This window comes from Nerophis ophidion, linkage group LG03 (genome assembly GCF_033978795.1).
Source record: "Nerophis ophidion isolate RoL-2023_Sa linkage group LG03, RoL_Noph_v1.0, whole genome shotgun sequence".
NCBI lineage: Eukaryota > Metazoa > Chordata > Actinopteri > Syngnathiformes > Syngnathidae > Nerophis > Nerophis ophidion.
In genome coordinates, this window is record NC_084613.1 from 73,572,048 (window position 1) to 73,587,946 (window position 15,899).

Consider the following 15,899-nt stretch of genomic DNA (forward strand, 5'->3'; position numbering starts at 1 on the left):
AGGCCTACTGAAATTTGATTTTCTTATTCAAACGGGGATAACAGGTCCATGCTATGTGTCATACTTGATCATTTCGCGATGTTGCCATATTTTTGCTGAAAGGATTTAGTAGAGAACATTGACGTTAACGTTTGTAACTTTAGGTCGCTAATAAAAAAGCCTTGCTGTACCGGAAGTAGCAGACGATGTGCGCGTGATGTCACGGGTTGTGGAGCTCCTCACATCTTGAACATTGTTTATAATGTGTGCCTACAGCAGCAAGAGCTATTCCGACCGAGAAAGCGACAATTTCCCCATTAATTTGAGCAAGGATGAAAGATTAGTGGATGAGGATATTGAGAGTAAAGGACTAGAAAAAAAAAAGAAAAAAAAAGGTGATTGCAGATGTTATTAGACATATTTACTAGGATAATTTTAGAAAATCCCTTATCTGCCTATAGTGTTAGTGTTTTATTGAGATTAAATAGTAACTAAGTCGGAGTTGTGTGGCCACAGGTACGTGTGTTGATCCATTGTTTCTCAGCCAAGTCACGCTGCTGGAAGCTCCGCTGATGTCGCCGATGTCTCCGGTAAGAGCAAACTTGTTACCACAATTTTCTCACCAAAAACTGCCGGTTGACATTTGGTCGGGATCCATGTTCGCTTGACCGCTCTGATCCATAGTAAAGCTTTGTCTTCGGGAATTTTAAACAAGGAAACACCGACTGTGTTTGTGTGGCTAAAGGCTAGAGGCTTCCCACCTCCATCTTTCTACTTTAACTTCTCCATTATTAATTGAACAAATTGCAAAAGATTCAGCAACACAGATGTCCAGAATACTGTGTAATTATGCTATTAAAGCAGACTATTTATACCTTGGATCGGGCTGGAAAATAATGTCCGATACAACCTGAGACGTCAAACGCACGCTTCATCATACCGCGACGTTTTCAACACGACATTTCGCGGGAAATTTAAAATTGCAATTTAGTAAACTAAAAAGCCGTATTGTCATGTGTTGCAATGTTAATATTTCATCATTGATATATAAACTATCAGACTGCGTGGTCGGTAGTAGTGGGTTTCAGTAGGCCTTTAAATATATACAACATTATATAGAGAGCTATTATATCACTTTAGCTGTAAGTAATCCAAAATATTACATTAAATGATAGTCATGCAGATTTACGTTGAATGCATGAAAATGAACATCCAAATGTAGGTTAAAAATATTCATCCGTCCATTTTTTACCGCTTGTCCCGTTCGGGGTCACAGGGGGTGTTGGAGTTTACCTCAAATGCATTCGGGCGGAAGGCGGTGTACACCCTGGACAAGTCTTTACCTCATCGCAGGGCCAACACAGATAGACAGACAACATTCACACACTAGAGACCATTTAGTGTTGCCAATCAACCTATCCCCAGGTGCATGTCTTTGGAAGTGGGAGGAAGCCGGAGTACCCTGAGGCATAGGCGCCGATCTACATTTCTGCCAGTGGGTGCTCGTTGTGTGTGTATTAGTGTTGTCCCGATACCAATATTTTGGTACCGGTACCGGTACTTTTCAGTACTTTTCTAAATAAAGGGACCACAAAAAATTTCAGTATTGGCTTAATTTTAAAGGGGAACATTATCACCAAACCTATGCAAGCGTCAATATATACCTTGATGTTGCAGGAAAAAGACCATATATTTTTTTAACCGATTTCCGAACTCTAAAAGGGTGAATTTTGGCGAATTAAACGCCTTTCTATTATTTGCTCTCGGAGCGATGACGTCAAAAACGTGACGTCACCTAGGTAGTCAACGCCATTTTCTCCACCACATTACACACACAAGTCAAATCAGCTCTGTTATTTTCCGTTTTTTCTACTTTTTTCCGGTACCTTGGAGACATCACGCCTCGTCGGTGTGTTGTCAGAGAGTGTAACAACACGATCAGGGACGGATTCAAGTTGATTTACATAGAATGTGCATCGATTAGCACGGTATGCTAATAGATGCTAACATGCTATTTAGGCTAACTGTATGTACATATTGCATCGTTATGCCTCATTTGTAGCTATATTTGCATCCAGCCTTTCCCTCCATCCATATTTAATGCCAGACAAACACTTACCAATCGACGGATTTAAGTTGCTCCAGTGTCAAAAGATGCGAAAGTCCCTCGTTTGGTTTTTACCAGCGATGCTATGACAGAGATGGCACAGAGATGGCAAGAATGTGTGGATATCCTGCGACACTCAAAGCAGATGCATTCCCAACGATAAAGTCAACAAAATCACAAAAGTGAGTTTTGTTGATGTTTTTGACTTATGTGCTAATCAGACATATTTGGTAGCGGCATGACTGCCAGCTAATCGATGCTAACATGCTATTTAGGCTAGCTGTATGTACGTTTGTAGTATTTGTATCCAGCGTTTCCTTCCACCCACATTTAATGCCAAACAAACACTTACCAATCGATGGATTTACAGTATGTTGCTCCAGTGTCAATGCGAAAGTCCTGATCGTTTGGTCCGCACATTTTACCGGCGATGCCAAGGCAGACATGGCTGAATAGCGTTACTAGCTATTCGCTCAATAGCTTCAGTTTCTTCTTCAATTTCGTTTTTGTTTTCTGCCTCCATATTCCAACGATCCGCTTCAATACATGCGTGATCTGTTGAATCGCTTAAACCGCTGGAATCCGAGTCTGAATCCGATCTAATGTCGCTATATCTTGCTGTGCTATCCGCCATGTTGTTTGTATTAGAATCACTGGATGACGTCACAGGAAAATGGACAGGAGCTTCGCTGATAGCGAAAATCAGGCACTTTAAAGCTTTTTTTTGGGATAATCCGGGTCAGGTAAAATTTTGAAAAAAACTTTGAAAAATAAAATAAGCCACTGGGAACTGATTTTTTATTGGTTTTAACCCTTCTGAAATTATGATAATGTTCCCCTTTAACAAAAAAAATCTTAGGGTACATCAAACATATGTTTCTTATTGCAAGTTCGTCCTAAAATAAAATAGTGAACATACAAGACAACTTGTATTTTAGTAATAAGTAAACAAACAAAGGCTCCTAATTTAGCTGCTGAGGTATGCAGTAACATATTGTGTCATTTATCATTCTATTATTTTGTCAAAATTATTAAGGACAAGTGGTACAACATTAATTATTAATCTACTTGTTCATTTACTGTTAATATTTGCTTACTTTCTCCTTTAACATATTCTATCTACACTTCTGTTAAAATGTAATAATCATTTATTGTTTGATACTTTACATTAGTTTTGGATGGTACCACAAATTTGGGTATCAATCTGATGCCAAGTAGTTACAGGATCATACATTGGTCATATTCAAAGTCCTCATGTGTCCAGGGTGGAGGTCGGCAACCCGCGGCTCTAGAGCCGCATGCAGCTCTTTAGCGCTGCCCTAGTGGCTCTCTGGAGCTTTTTCAAAAGTGTATGAAGAATGGAAAAAGATGAGGGGACAAAAATATAAAATATATTTTTTTTGTCTCAATATGGTTTCTGTTGGAGGACAAACATGACACAATCAATCAATCAATCAATGTTTATTTATATAGCCCCAAATCACAAATGTCTCAAAGGACTGCACAAATCATTACGACTACAACATCCTCGGAAGAACCCACAAAAGGGCAAGGAAAACTCACACCCAGTGGGCAGGGAGAATTCACATTCAGTGGGACGCCAGCGACAATGCTGACTATGAGAAACCTTGGAGAGGACCTCAGATGTGGGCAACCCCCCCCCTAATTGTTATAAAGCACACTGTTTATAATAAACATGCTTCACTGATTCGAGTATTTGGTGAGCGCCGTATTGTCCTACTAATTTTGGCAGTCCTTGAACTCACCGTAGTTTGTTTACACCAGGGGTGGGCATTACGTCGATCGCGATCGACTGGTCGATCTCGGAGGGTGTGTCAGTCGATCTCAAGCCAGGCATTAAAAAATATACATAAAAATGAGCAATCATCAATCATACCATGACTTCACTTTCGTCAGTTGTTTGACATTCTCGGCACCCGAGGATCTTGTGAGATGACGCTGGCTGCTGCGAGCTCATATTTAAGAAAAAAATCACTAACAGGGCGGACGCAAAGAAACACATTTTATTTCTAGAGAGTCCGTACCTACTGTCAAAACTCTAAAGAAAAACTGCACAGTTCCTGTCTTCACCATAAAAGACCTGTTTCATCCTGCCTGTGCTAACAAAATAAGAGTCTCAGAAAGCTAGCGTGCACAAGCTAGCAAGCTACGGAGTTTGATGCCAATGTATTTCTCCCCCGCCCTCAACGACCGCTTTCTCACTTGCTTGCCCACCCGCACACTCACTGACGTCACTCACCTGCTGCCAGACATTAAAGGGCCACACACATATGCTACTCTCATAACAAAGTGTTTAAAAACGAGTATGCAAGTTGGACAAATGAGATGCCAAATCCAACCACTTTCATGTGGTATTGGACAGAAAGGAGGACTTTTTTTTTCCTCCATTTGAAAATGCGGACGTTATCAGCACCACTGTCTAATTCCAATCAATGCAAGTCATCAGAATCAAATACACCAACTTATATTCTTGTCTTCATGAAAGAAAGGAATCTATATGTGTTACACATGCGTGTATTATCATTAAACACCATTAACTTGTTTACAAAAATGTTTTTTTCATAAATAAATAAATATAAATTATAAATAGGAATGAGGTAGATCTCCTCGACTTGGTCAATTGAAAAGTAGCTCGCCTGCAGAAAAAGTGTGAGCGCCCCTGATTTACACATTTACACACACATAACACTCATCTACTCATTGTTGAGTTAAGGGTTGAAATTTCGATCCCTGTTTTTCTAACCATATGCATGTACAGTAGATGGCAGTATTGTCCTGTTTAAGAGTGTCACAACATTGCTGTTTACGGTAGACAAACTGCTTTACGGTAGACGAAAACGGACTGCTGTTGTTGTGTGTTGTTGCCGCACTGGGAGGACTTTAATGAAACTGCCTTACAATAAACCCACATAAGAAACCAAGAACTCGCCCTCGATCATTCTACAGTTATGAATGCCCTCCCGGTAACAGTTCGGGATGCTACCTCAGTAGAAGCATTTAAGTCTCATCTCAAAACCTATCGGTATACTCCAGCCTTTAAATTGACCCCCATTTTAGACCAGTTCATCTGCCGTTTCTTTTAGTTTTCTCCTATGTCCCCCCCTCCCTTGTGGAGGGGGTCCGGTCTGGTGGCCATGGATGAAGTACTGGCTGTTAAATATCGGGACCCAGGATGGACCGCTCGTCCAAAGTCGGGACCCAAGATGGACCGCTCGTCTGTATATCGGTTGGGGACATCGCTGCGCTGCTGATCCGCCTGCGCTTGGGATGGTTTCCTGCTGGCTCCACTTTGGATGGGACTCTCGCTCCTATATTGGATCCACTTTGGACTTGATTCTCACGGTTACATTAGATCCTCTATGGATTGGACTTTCACAATATCATGTTAGATCCACTTGACATCCATTGTCGGTCCCTCCAAGGTTTCCTCATAGTCATCATGGACGACGTCCCACAGGGGTGAGATTTTCCTTGCCCTTATGTGGGCTCTTACTGAGGATGTTGTTGTGGTTTGTGCAGCAGATTGAGGCAATTGTGATTTAGGGCTATATAAATAAACATTGATTGATATGACGTCGGGCTTCACGGTGGGTTAGTGCGTCTGCCTCACAATACGAAGGTCCTGCAGTCCTGGGTTCAAATCCAGGCTCGGGATCTTTCTGTGTGGAGTTTGCATGTTCTACCCGTGAATGCGTGGGTTCCCTCCGGGTACTCCGGCTTCCTCCCACTTCCAAAGACATGCACCTGGGGATAGGTTGATTGGCAACACTAAATGGTCCCTAGTGTGTGAATGTGAGTGTGAATGTTGTCTGTCTATAAATGGGTTGTACTTGTATAGCGCTTTTCTACCTTCAAGGTACTCAAAGCGCTTTGACACTATTTCCACATTCACCCATTCACACACACATTCACACACTGATGGAGGGAGCTGCCATGCAAGGCGCCAACCAGCGCCCATCAGGAGCAAGGGTGAAGTGTCTTGCTCAGGACACAACGGACGTGACGAGGTTGGTACTAGGTGGGATTTGAACGGCCACTCTCCCACTGCACCACGCCGTCCCATCCTATCTGTGTTGGCCCTGCGATGAGGTGGCGACTTGTCCAGGGTGTACCCCGCCTTCCACCCGATTGTAGCTGAGATAGGCGCCAGCGCCCCCCGCGACCCCAAAAAAGGGAATAAGCGGTAGAAAATGGATGGATGGATGGATATGACGTCATTGGGCAGACACGCTCTTTATACTCGTCACTCAGGTCCGCATGGAGCTGGAGGGGGCGTGGCCTCCAGCGCCCGCCTTAATTTCGGGAGAAAATTTGTCCCGGGAGGTTTTCGGGAGAGGCGCTGAATTGCGGGAATCTCCCGGAAAATCTTGGCAAGTATGTCCTATGCTTAAAAAATGCATCAATAATTCATCGTTTTTGGTCAAAAATAATTGGGTGATTTCCAAGTTAACATGCAGCGGGGTATTCAATTATTACTACATAGCACATTTTTTTCTTGTACCGTAAGTGTGCCACAAAAAAAAAAAAAAAAAAGAGCGATTGCGCGACATCTTCCCGCTCTCTGAACTCTGCCGCCTTACCTTCAACTACACCCGGGCGGAAAGGAAGAGGGGATCGGGGGCTGGGGGGGGCGGGTGAAATGAAAAGAATGAAGTTCATCCTCTGATAAACACATAGCTACACATCCCACTGGACCCGCCGTCTGAGATGGCAGCCGCTGCTAAATAGCGAGCTTGTCTGCGCCGCGCCACTACAAGGGGCGCAGCCACGCGGAATTCATGTTTTGTCCCTAGGTTGTTCGTTTGAGAGCGTCAATTTCCATTCAAGTGGGGTGGGGGGGGCTCCCTCCAGACGCACTGCAGCGCCTTTCACTCAAGACATGGATAATCCCTGCAAGAAGGGAGGGCATAAAACAAAGCGGGGATGTGTAAAAGCATCATATACATACGGCACTTTAGATTGTAACCCTTTCAGGTAGTCTTATGGGTGTTTTTGGGTTTCGGTTTGATATATCTTTTTTTTTTTTTGGTGTCGCACCACAAAGGGAAGCGTCTCGGCTCAGTACTTCAAACGGGGCCTCGGCAATCCCGCCTAGACAGACCACATTTCAGCGGAGCATGCTGTGCCGCCGTGTGCCGGAGAGCTGTGGCGGCGTGGCGGAGGAGACTTCTCATTAAAAGAAAAAAAAAAATCTGCAAAACTACACAGGAAAAGCACCCTCTCTCGCCACTGGTAGAAAGATTGGAACTGTCAAACAAAGCACACAACTGGAAGATGCCTCAAAACAAGACCCTCCCCTCCGTTACAAAAAGAAGAGACAAAATATCTTTAATAAGAATGATTGACAGGTTGTTTACGCAGAATCCTCACCTAATTGATGATTAGACGGCGTGTTATCCTTTTGTCAAGACTTTGGCGGAAACACGCCGACGTCTCATCTGTACGGAGCCCCTAAAGGGACATGGGGATTTTTTTATTTTTTTTTAGATATGCCGTCGTCGCGCCCGCTTTTACACAAGGCTATCTGCGTGCCAGCCGGTCACACATAGTATGCAGCCATTGTTGAAACACGACAGTGACTGCAAGGCATACTTAGTCAACAGCCATACAGGTTACACTGAGAGTTGTGATATGAACAACTTTAACACTCTTAGTAATATGCGCCACACTGTGAACCCACACCAAACAAGAATGACAAACACATTTCGGGAGAACATCGACAAACTATCTGGAGATCGACGAGGATGGTTTGTTGTGATCCCAATATGCAGAGGCGGTGAGAAGGTAAAAAGGTATGTAATGCTTAAACTAGGGGTGCCCATTACGTCGATCGCGAGCTACCAGTCGACCGCGGGGGGTGTGTCAGTCGATCTCCAGCCAGGCTTTTAAAAAAAATAGACCTAAAAATTAGTGATCATCAATCTTCACCAAGATGTCACTTAAATGACATTCACGGTACCGGAGGGTCTTGTGAGATGACGCTGGCTTCTGCAAGATCATTATTATGAAAATATGACCGAGAGGAAGGCGAGAAACACTTTTTATTTCAACAGACTCTCGCGCCGTACCTTCCGTCAAAACTCTAAAGGCCGACTGCACATTTCCTATCTTCACAATAAAAGCCCTGCTTCATGCTGCCTGCGCTAACTAAATACAGAGTCTCGGAAAACCGGCGTGCACAAGCGATCCCTCAGAAAGCTGGCGTGCACATCACTTGTGCACGCCAGCTTTCCGAGACTCTTATTTTGTTAGCGCAGGCAGCATGAAGCAGGGCTTTTATTGTGAAGATAGGAAATGTGCAGTCGGCCTTTAGAGTTTTGACGGAAGGGACGGCGCGAAAGTCTGTTGAAATAAAAAGTGTTTCTCGCCTTCCTCTCTGTCATTTTTTCATAATAATGAACTGGCAGCAGCCAGCGTCATCTCACAAGACCCTCGGGTGCCGTGAATGTCAATCAAGCAAGCTACGGAATTTGCCGCCAATGATTTTCTTGTAAAGTGTATGGAAGCTGGATGAATTAGATGCCAAAAACCAACCACTTTCATGTGGTATTGTACAGAAACGACAACTTTTTTTCTCCTCCATTTGAAAATGTGGGTGTTATCATCATTACTGTCTGATTCCAATCAATGCAAGTCATCAGAATCAGGTAATACACCAACTAATATTCTTGTCTTTGTGAAAGAAAGACATCTATATGTGTTACACATGCTTGTATTATCATTAAACACATTTAACTTGTTTACAAAAATGTCTCTTTCATAAATAGATAAATATAAATGATATATATAAATGAGGTAGATCCCCTCGAGTTGGTCAATTGAAAAGTAGCTCGCCTGCAGAAAAAGTGTGGGCACCCCTGGCTTAAACCAAGAATCAACAAAAGGGAAAGGGAAAGGCCATGGCTGTGCAAAACGCAAGTAAAACTGAACTGGCTATAAAGTAAACAGAAATGGAATGCTGGACGACAGCAAAAACTTACAGCGTGTTGTGTTTTTTTTTACTGGGGAAGGAGACGGCACAGCAATGGGATGTCAAGTTCAATAGGTTTATTGAAAACTTGATGATTACGTGGAGTGTGTATTGTTGCGATCCGTGACTCGGATCTTCACATATTATTGTTTATTTTTCCATCTTTGTTCTCATTCTCCGTTTGATCCGTTTATTTCCAGTTTAGTCCATCACCATGGTTACTTATTAGTTTCAGCTGTTACTCCCGGTTCCTGCACACCTGTTCTCTGTTAATCACCTTCCCTTTATAACCCTTCCTCTTTTCATTCTTCTGCCTGGGACTCTAATTTGCTTTCACGCAACGAGTTACGCTGCACTCTGTCACGTATGTACATTCTCGCTAGCTTTTCACGCTAAGCCGTTTGTTCCTTCCAGCTCTCATGCTGTATGTTTTTGTTTTACTCTTTTATGTGCCTACGTGCCAGTTTAGTTCTCATTGTTGTATATCCTAGTTTTTATGCTAGCGTCTTTGGTTTGCCTTTTTATTAGCACCAGTGTTTTGTTTCATTGATCCTTTTCGTTAAATAAATTGTTCATATCTTACCTTTGCTGTGTTCACTTGTTGACGCATCCACGAGGGAATCAAACCCGGCACCACGATGCCGAACAGGCGTAACATGTATGCTACTATGACTGCCTGGCAACTACAGGCTTAAATTGTGCTGTGATTATTGACAGGTACGTGAGTCCAAACATATGAGCCAGGTGAAACTAATGGTTGTCATGGAAACTAAAACAAACCAGGGTGCGCAAAAACAGGAACTAATGGAGTCAAAAACAAAACAAAACAAAACCTAACCAAACAGAACATGATCACAAAGACATGACATAAAGTCACAAAGTATCTGACGTGAGTAGTGAAGTGAAGTGAATTATATTTATATAGCGCTTTTTCTCTAGTGACTCAAAGCGCTTTACATAGTGAAACCCAATATCTAAGTTACATTTAAACCAGTGTGGGTGGCACTGGGAGCAGGCGGGTAAAGTGTCCTGCCCAAGGACACAACGGCAGTGACTAGGATGGCAGAAGCGGGAATCGAACCTGTAACCCTCAAGTTGCTGGCACGGCCACTCTACCAACCGAGCTAAGCCGCCCCAACCGAGTACTATTTGCAGATGATGCCACATATTTTGATCAGGTGAGAACACACAGAAGCTAATAAAAATATTAATAGAAGAAATTAATACATTGAAGGGATGCTTTTACAAAAACATAATCAATACAAATAAGATACATTTATTTGGAAACAGTTGGAAAGGCAGTCAAACACAAATACATATACACTATATTGCCAAAAATATTTGGCCACGCATCCAAATGATGAGAATCAGGTGTCCTAATCACTTGACCATGGAGACTGTTTCTACAAACATTTGTGAAGGAATGGGCCGCTCTCACTGATTTCCAGCGTGCCACCTGTGCAACAAATCCAGTCGTGAAATTTCCTTGCTCCTAAATATTCCAAAGTCAACTCTCGGCTTTATTATAAGAAAAGTGAAGAGTTTGGGAACAACAGCAACTCAGCCACCAAGTGGTAGGCCACGTAAACTGACAGAGAGGGGAAAGCGAATGCTGAAACGCATAGTGCAAAGACTTTCTGCACAGTCAGTTGCTACAGAGCATCCAAACTACATGTGACCTTCCAATTAGCCCACGTACAGCACGCAGAGAGCTTCATGGAATGGGTTTCCATGGCTGAGCAGCTGCATCTAAGGCATACATCACCAAGTCCAATGCAAAGCGTGGAATGCAGTAGTGTAAAGCACGTCGCCACTGGACTCTGGAGCAGGGAAGACGCCTTGAATCATGCTTTTCCATCTGGCAATGTAACGGACAAGTCTGGGTTTGGAGGTTGCTGTCACGCCTGTAAGTTTATGTTTTGGTTCTGGTCAGGTTATGTTTAGTTTTTTGGGACATTTAAGTTCTGTCTTGGCACTTCCTGGTTTGTTTTCGTCTCCATGCCAACTCATTACTTTTCACCTGTCATGTCACGTCCCTGTTCTCAGCCTCACCTGTTTTCACTAATTATCATAGCTACTTAAGTCACTCTTTTTCTTGTCTTCATTCTGGGATCTTCACACACGCAACCCATGCTGCACCTCCTTCATGCCCTCGTCCATAGTTCCATGCCGTGATAGTTTTTGTATTAATGCCATTGTGCTAGTTTTGTTTATAGTTTATTATTATTCGTGCCAATCAAACACGTGTTTTTGTTTCATGTTTGTAGTTTGCAGCATTTATGCTAATCTTTTGTTTGTTCATAGCCAAGTGTCCGTACCTCCTTGTGAGCGCCCTTAGTTTGTTTATTTTTTATTATAGTGTTTTATAGGGCGGCATAGCTCGGTTGGTAGAGTGGCCGTGTCAGCAACTTGAGGGTTGCAGGTTCGATTCCCGCTTGTGCCATCCTAGTTACTGCCGTTGTGTCCTTGGGCAAGACACTTTACCCACCTGCTCCCAGTGCCACCCACATTGGTTTAAATGTAACTTAGATATTGGGTGTCACTATGTAAAGCGCTTTGAGTCACTTGAGAAAAGCGCTATATAAATATAATAAAAAAAAAAAAAACAACAACGATGTACTCACAGTCACGTCTCGCCCGTGCAAATCATTCTCTGCATCGAAGAATCAACTTTAATCCAAGCCAAGTTGTGACAGTTGCCTGGAGAACGCTACATTTCGGACTGCATTGTGCCGAGTGTAAAATTTGGTGGAGGAGGAATAATGGAGTGGGGTTGTTTTTCAGGAGTTGGGCTTCACCCCTTAGGTGGACCGACATCATTTTGAACCAATATGGGTTAGGAATGGGATGGCACTTCAAGCTCATGTGTGAGTCAAGGCAGGTGGCCAAATACTTTTGGCAATATAGTGTAGCATAGGCCTTTTCTGGGTAAAATAAGTCACATTTTTAGGTGTTTTAATACTGTACTTTGGGCAAAAATTCTTAAAAAAACCCATTACGCTTTAGGGTCACCAGCAGCGCAGAATTATTTGTTAGTGAAGCCAGGGGTTGTGAACTTTCATTTCCTTATTTGAGCAAAGACTCTCTAGGCTTAGTTTGGAGCGCAAAAGATTCGCACATTCACTTATTTCTACATTTAATATAAATACAGAGTGTTTATTCAATTCAAAATATTGTTCTGATAGTGTTTCGTTTTCTGTAATTTCCTAAGTCTGTGTCCTGCTGACGTATTTGTGCCTCTCTATTTTTTTTTATTTTTATTTTTTTTTACAAATCCATCCATTCATTTTCTTTCGCTTATCCGAGGTCGGATCGCGGGGGCAGCAGCCTAAGCAGGGAAGCCCAGACTTCCCTCTCCCCAGCCACTTTGTCTAGCTCTTCCCGGGCGTTCCCAGGCCAGCCGGGAGACATAGTCTTCCCAACGTGTCCTGGGTCTTCCCCGTGGCCTCCTACCGGTTGGACGTGCTCGATACACCTCCCTAGGGAGGTGTTCGGGTGGCATCCTGACCAGATGCCTGAACCCCGTCATCTGGCTCCTCTCCATGTGGAAGAGCAGCGGCTTTACTTTGAGTTCCTCCCGGATGACAGAGCTTCTCGACCTATCTCTTAGGGCAGGGGTGTCGAACTCAAATACAGAGTGGGCCAAAATTTAAAACTGAACAAAGCCGCGGGCCAAGGTTGAACAAATTAACCTTTTAATAGGGACCCAAACAAGTTTTGCATTGGATATTAAACAAGCAAGGCTTATGTAGCTTTATAGTCACACACAAAATCGAGTTTCAAATTATAATAATGAGTAAAAAATATCAATGGCATATCAAATGAAATGTAAATAAAAATTGGGGGAGCGGGGTTTGGTGGTAGCGGGGGTGTATATTGTAGCGTCCCGAAAGAATTAGTGCTGCAAGGGATTCGAGGTATTTCTTCTGTTGAGTTTATGTTGTGTTACGGTGCTGATGTTCTCCCGAAATGTGTTTGTCAATCTTGTTTGGTGTGGCTTCACAGTGTGGCACACATTTGTAACAGTGTTAAAGTTGTTTATACGGCCACCCTCAGTGTGACCTTGTATGGCTGTTGATCAAGTATGCCTTGCATTCACTTGTGTGTGTTAAAGCAGCATATATTACGCGACTGGACCGGCACGAAAAAGCGGACGTGACGACAGGCTGTAGAGGACGCTAAAGGTAGTGCCTTCAAGGCACGTCCCCAATATTGTTGTCCGGGTGGAAATCGGGAGAAATTCGGAAGAATGGTTGCCCCGGGAGATTTTCAGGAGGGGCACTGAACTTTGGGAGTCTCCCGGGAAAATCGTGAGGGTTGGCAAGTATGAGTATCAGCGGTGAATGCAGTGTTACAGAGGTATCGCCGCTGTATAATACTGACGGGCCAGCTCTAATCTTAATTTGATATTACCTCAATGGCCAAATGAAATTTGGCCCGCGGGCCAGAGTTTGACACCCATGTCTTTGGGAGAGCCCCGCCATCCGGCGGAGGAAACTCATTTCAGCCGCTTGTACCCGTGATCTTGTCCTTTCGGTCATGACCCAAAGCTCATGACCATAGGTGAGGATGGGAACGTGGATCGACCGGTAAATTGAGAGCTTTGCCTTCCGGCTCAGCTCTTTCTTCACCACAACGGATCGGTACAACGTCCGCATTACTGAAGACGCCGCACCGATCCGCCTGTCGATCTCACGATCCACTCGTGAACAAGACTCCTAGGTACTTGAACTCCTCCACTTGGGGCAGGGTCTCCTCCCCAACCCGGAGATGGTACTCCACCCTTTTTTCGGGCGAGAACCATGGATTTGGACTTGGAGGTGCTGATTCTCATCCCAATCGCTTCACTTACCATGAATTGATTAACGTGGACCCCGACTTAAACAAGTTGAAAAACTTATTTGGGTGTTACCATTTAGTGGTCAATTGTACGGAATATGTACTGTACTGTGCAATCTACTAATAAACGCATCAATCAATCAATCATTCGGCTGCAAACCGATCCAGTGAGAGTTGAAGATCCTGGCCAGATGAAACCATCAGGACCACATCGTCTGCAAAAAGCAGAGACCTATAATCCTGCAGCCACCAAACCAGATCCCGTCAACGCCTTGACTGCGCCTAGAAATTCTGTCCATAAAACTTATGAACAGAATCGGTGACAAATAATTTATTTTTATTTTTTTTTACAAATGGTCATTTTAAGTGAGCCTAATAAGTTCCGCCTAGCAACAAGCGACCATGTACATATGTACAAAGAATCTGAGCAAATGGATGCTGCTACACTTGTTACAAAGTTTTATTGTTAATTTAAGGAACAACGCTTCACATTTTTGTTGACAGGTGACGACGCTAGCGTATTAAAAGTACTTAACATCTTGTAACATTCCCAATGTCAACTTTTTCGCTCATTACATTGAATTTTTTTGTTGTTTTCAGCGTGCCAATAATTTTCGTTTTGTCAGGCTTTTCACTGACAGTTTGATTATGTTTTAGTTTTTCCTCTGTTTGTGTATTATTTCCTGTCAGCGCTATTATTTTGATTCCTTTTCCTGCACATCTCCCTGAGCGCTTGTTTCCCTCACCAGTACCTGATTGGTAGTCTGGCACACCTGGTGGCAATTGCCAATCAGGCCACTATTTATACCTGCCTCGCCCTGTTTGCTGTATCCTGTACACTGATAGCTGTTTGCAACTTGCTGTCTTCAAGTTCCTCATTTCCTGTTTTCTGGTTCCTGTTCCCTGTTTCCAGTTTGCCTGTTCCTGGTTCCGGGTTTGTGATTTTCCCTGAATTTTGGACATTAAGTTATGTTTTCCTGCCCCAAGCCTGCCATCTCTGCATCTTGGGGTTCATCCCCACCAATATTTGACTCATTTAAAGCAATTGTCAGATGCAAGTTGTTTTAAAAGTAGAGGTGGATAAAAATATTGATAAGGTAATATCTAATATAAATTTTACATGTCTTAATAATGATTCAAATGTGTATATATATATATATATATATATATATATATATATATATAGCACAGGCCAAAAGTTTGGACACACCTTCTCCTCAATCAATGTGTTTTCTTTAGTTTCATGACTATTTACTCTGTAGATTGTCACTGAAGGCATCAAAACTATGAATGAACACATGTAGAGTTATGTACTTAAAAAAAAAGCTGAAATAACTGAAAACATGTTTTATTTTCTTGTTTCTTTAAAATAGCCACCGTTTGCTCTGATTACTGTTTTGTACACTCTTGGCATTCTCTCCATGAGCTTCAAGAGGTAGTCATCTGAAATGGTTTTCACTTCACACGTGTGCTGTATGTGTGTGTGTATATATATATATATATATATATATATATATATATATATATATATATATATATATATATATATATATATATATATAATTTATGTGTGTGTGTATAAATATGTTTATGTGTGTATATATACAGTACTGCAATGAGGTAGCAACTTGTCCAGGGTGTACGCCGCCTTCCGCCCGATTGTAGCTGAAATAGGCACCAGCGCTCCCGCGACCCCAAAGGGAATAAGCGGTAGGAAATTGATGGATGCATATATACAGTCTATCTATCTATCTATCTATCTATCTGTATATATATATATATATATATATATATATATATATATATATATATATATATATATATATATATACACACTACACAACAGGCCAAAAGTTTGGACACACCCTCTCATTCAAAGCGTTTTCTTAATTTTCATGACTATTTACTAAAGGCATCAAAATTATGAATGAACACATGTGGAGTTATGTACTTAACAAAAAAAGGTGAAATAACTGAAAATAT